This window comes from Microtus oregoni, unplaced genomic scaffold (assembly GCF_018167655.1).
Source record: "Microtus oregoni isolate MIOR12 unplaced genomic scaffold, Mior012 000027F_ref0000203, whole genome shotgun sequence".
Taxonomy (NCBI): domain Eukaryota; kingdom Metazoa; phylum Chordata; class Mammalia; order Rodentia; family Cricetidae; genus Microtus; species Microtus oregoni.
Window position 1 is genome coordinate 30,312,281 of NW_024543086.1, and position 4,620 is coordinate 30,316,900.

The following is a 4,620-nucleotide window of genomic DNA, read 5'->3' on the forward strand; positions in this document are numbered from 1 at the left end:
ACACATCCACAGAACTACACACACACACACACACACACACACACACAATTTCCCATCTCGAATAACACCTAAGCAGCAGATAAGAAAAGTACAGTTTATAGCAGGGCAGGATGACCTATAGATAACTCCCAGAATTTTCCAAGAAATAAAAAGAACACATTTGGAGGGGGAAATCAGGTTTTGAATACAGTTGGCATCTAGGGTAAGAACTAGCTCAGTTACACACATGCAGTGCCACATAGAGGAGTTCCTCCTCATTAGCGAAAGCAGACTTCATAGTGTTACTAAAAAGTTAAATGAGAGTTGAACACTGTGGTGCTTGCCTGTGGTTCCATACTCAGGAGGCATGACAAAGAGGAGCACAGGCTACATACATGTACAGACCTTGTTGAAAGAAAAGAAGCAAAAAAGGAAGGAAGGAAGGAAGGTGAATACGTCGCACAGCATGGTTGCCATAAAGATTTTACTATTAGTGAAATGCATGAACAATAGTCATAAGAACTTGATAAATCTTACAAGCATCTGAAGGCTAAAGTTTGTAAATGATTTTAAAAACTTTAATGCATACTCTAAGAGATTTCCAGACTAGAAATATCTAAGATGACTCTTGCCTCAATGTAGTGAGGAGGCGAGCAGGCCTGCTTTTCATCCTTCCCAACTCCCGCATGGTTAGCTTTACACCCGAAATAACAACACACAAATTGTATCATTTAAACTCTGCTCGGCCCATTAGCTCTATCCTCTTACTGGCTAACTCTCACATCTTGATTAACCCATTTCTAATAATGTGTATAGCACCACGAGGTGGTGGCTTACCGGGAAAGATTCTAGCCTACATCTGTCTCGGGTCCAAGAATCATGGCATTTGCCTCACTGCTTTCTTCCCAGCATTCTGTTCGGTCTTCCCCACCTACCTATGTGTTTCCCAGGTGGTCCTCAGTGGTTAGGTGGTGTTTCTCCCCAGAACTATGGCTACACCTGACAATGAGACTCCAGTTTCTTGTGTGTGTACTTCACTGGCAGTGACACAGTTAAAAGAATGGCAGAACTCAGGAGAGGTGGTCAGATTTCAGCCCAGACATCTTCACATCAGGAGCCATGCACAAGAATGAAACTTACTGACTCTCATTCACCCAGGGGCTCAGTAACTTAGGAATTTAGGTAGACTCTGAACTTCTCACAGACGCATTACTGTAAACAGCTCCAAGTCCTCAAGGTGTAGTGATGAGGCGAGCAGGCCTGCTTTTTGTCCCGCCTAGCTCCCACACAGCTAGCTTAGCCCTGGAAATAATAACAGGGAAATTGTATTCTTTTAAACACTGCTTGGCCCATTAGCTCTAGCCTCTTCAATGCCCATCTTCCTCTTGAAGTAGATTGGTGCTGCCAGGAGCAGACGTGTCTCATTGTCATGAAAAGCCCTAAGTTATTAAAACATTTAAAATGCCATATTCTGGAGTCTTTGATGGAGTTGAAGAATGGTTAGTCACAGTTATAGTTTTCTATTGTTAGAATAAAGTAGATATAAATATTGTGACTGTAATTCATGCTTTATAACTGTTTTGTTATATGTAATTTTGCTATGTTAAAGTTAAAGCCTTCCTTTTTGTTTAAACAGCAAAAGGGGAAATGGTGTAGGAGTGTTTTCTATCTATCTGTTGCTTTCATTGGTTAATTAATAAAGAAAACTCCTTGGCCTTTTGATAGGGCAGCCCTTAGGTGGGCAGAGTAGACAGAACAGAATGCTGGGAAGAAGGGAAGTCTGGCAGACGCCATGCTCCTCCTGCCTGAGACAGACACTGGTTAGATTCATCCCGGTAAGCCACAGCCAAGTGGCAATACAGATTATTAGAAATGGGTTTAATCAAGATGTGAGAGTTAGGCCAGGCAGTGTTGAATTAATACAATTTCCATGTGGTTATTTCAGGGGTTAAGCTAGCTGGGTGGCAGGACGCAGCCTGCCCCTCTCATACTACTCTGCTGTATAAGCTAGTACCAACTCCACAGCCCTGCCTGCTTTCTCTGCCCAGTCCAACATGACAGAGGTATGTTCACTGCCTCCATGAGCCATCTCACAGCTGCAACTCCAGCGATGCAGCGGATCCATGTCACCATTAAACAATTAGTAGCACACTGCTCACAAGCCCCGTTGCAGTGCAGGACCTCCCCAATGGGTCAGAGTTCATGCTGCCAGCAAGAATCAGGAAGCTGCCATTTCTTAAAGGAACTGCGCCACTGCTTGCAGCCCACAAACATTGAAAAAATGTGGCTACCAAGAAGCTGTGCTTAACTCCATTTTTTGTGTATAGAATATCCCCCCAAGCTCTCTCAGGTTTTACATGGACATAGTTGACCCACATTGATGCACCATTTGTAAGTGGAGACTGCTTGTTGGTTTATTTTCCGACTGCTTAGACCCAAATAATCTCAAAGAAACTATATTAATTACAATGCTGTTTGCCCTATTAGCTCAGACTTCTTATTAACTAACTCTTACATTTTAAATTAACCCATTTCTTTTAATCTCAGTATCACCATGAGGCTATGGCCTTCCAGTAAGCTTTTCTGGTGTCTTTCTCCTTCTACAGCTACATGGCATCTCTTTGACTCCACCTACTCTCTCTATGTATCTCTTCCAGACTGGCTATATTCTGCCCTGCCATAGGTCAAAGCATCTTTATTCATTAACCAATAAGAGCAACACATATACAGTAGGACATCTCACATCACTGATGCATATTTTAGAGGTATTGAGCCTGACCTTTGGTTCATAATCTGAGAAAGTTAGGGAGGATAGATTAGCCTAGAATGTGATGTTGTGATAATAGAGGTGGTGGGATTTGGACTGAAGAGCCACATGGGAACTGACCAGCCTCTATCCAGAGCTATGTCTGTAAAATAGGGATATTGAAACCTATCCTTTTTTTTTTATTGTGTGAGGATTTGTAAATTGGTACAAGGAAGTGGTCAATAAAATGCTTCATTTTTTTCAATAATAATGTTGTCAATGAAGTCATTAAAATCTTTTTTTTTTAATTTGGTAATTACAGATCTGAAGTGATTCTGCTTTTATTTCCTTCACGTTAAGCCAGTCATGGAATTTCACAGTGATTTCTGGGGTGGGGCAGAAGGAAAGTGTATTCAGAATGATGGAGGCCACGGCCTGGTTGGCCTGAGAAGGTGCAAGCAGGGGGGCTCACTGGGGAAGCTGGAGGAGCACCGACTGCCCTGCTGGCAGGTAGGTGATGTTCCGAGAGCGAGAGAGCTGGTAAGCAATGTCCTCAGCTGCTTCCAGCTTCCGCAGCTCAATCAGGCCATCATCTGCCATGGCCAGGAAGTTGGCGATCAGTTCGGCTGCTTTGGAGTCGCCCTCAGCAGAGATGATGGCTGCCTTCTTCTGCTGCTCAGTCTTTTCCACCACAAATCTGGCCCTCTCTGCTTCCTACTGAGCCACCTGTTTGGCTTCCACTGCTTCAGTGAACTCCTTCACGAAGGTCAGATGTGTCACGGACACGTCATCCAGGACGAGCCCAAATGTTGCTACTCTCTCTGTGAGGTCATCGCTCACCTGCCGAGAGACCAGCTCCTGCTGGGTGATCAATTCTCCAGCATCAAAGTGAGCCACCACCGATTTGAGGATCTCTGTGGTGATGGAAGGCAGCACCAGCTCATCATAGTCCTGGCCGAAACTGGTGTAGATACGAGGGAGCTGGCTGGCCTCCTACAGGAAGAGGATGTGTAGTGTGATGTTGACGTTCTGCAAATCTTTGCTTCCAGTGATGACTGATACATTCGGTGGTCATGAGCGGCAGTCAAAGATAATTGGTTTCTGTACCCAAGGGATGAGAAAGTGAGTCCCTTCCACTACCATGACGTCCTGTACTCCACAGAATCAGTCAAAGATGACAGCTCTGTGCCCAGCATCCACATTATACAAGGCGGAGTTCACCATGCCTCCTATCACTGCTAAAGCCAGGCCGAACTTTCTGATGGACTCAAACACTTTGGCAGCCATGATTCCTTCTGTTGCACCCACTCACACCTGCTTCCACCCTGACCTCCACATGAATTCCCCCATTAAATCTTAAGGATCTTTCTGTGTACAATCCAAAGTGTTTTCATGCCCAGGACGCTCTTCCAGAAGCATGATTCTACTACCACCCCTTCTCCACCAAGATGCTCCAGTCTCGGGGTTACAACTGAGTGAGCCATGGAGTCTGGCTGTCGCTCATCCATCGCTTGATCAATGACCACAGAGATCTCCTGATTAAAAAGGTGGCCAAGAAACATGTTGACTATTAGCAGAGCCAATAAGATTAATTTTTTCTTAAAATAAAGATGTGGACTCATTAGGACAGAGGTAGGTAATGAAGAGGTAAAAGATGTGGAGTCAGGGAGAAAGCTGGAGAGAAGGAAGCCAAACAGAGCAGGTTTAGAATTCCATTTGAGTTCTGATTATCCGTAGTCCCTTACACCAAAATTTACTTTCTGTGCCTCTGCATTCTTGCACCGCACACAGAAGAAGAAACATACATCCATGTGGTTTGAAGAATAAAGACACATGCTATGTGAGGAGATGTAAAATTCAAGTTCAACCTTACGTAAAGCCACAGAGACGCCATG

General features: G+C 44.3%; 1 pseudogene; it reads right to left on the minus strand.

Annotated features, from left to right (window-relative positions):
- Positions 1-3,193: 3,193 nt before the first annotated feature.
- LOC121464066 lies at positions 3,194-4,012 on the minus strand (annotated as a pseudogene).
- Between the last annotated feature and the right edge of the window lie 608 nt (positions 4,013-4,620).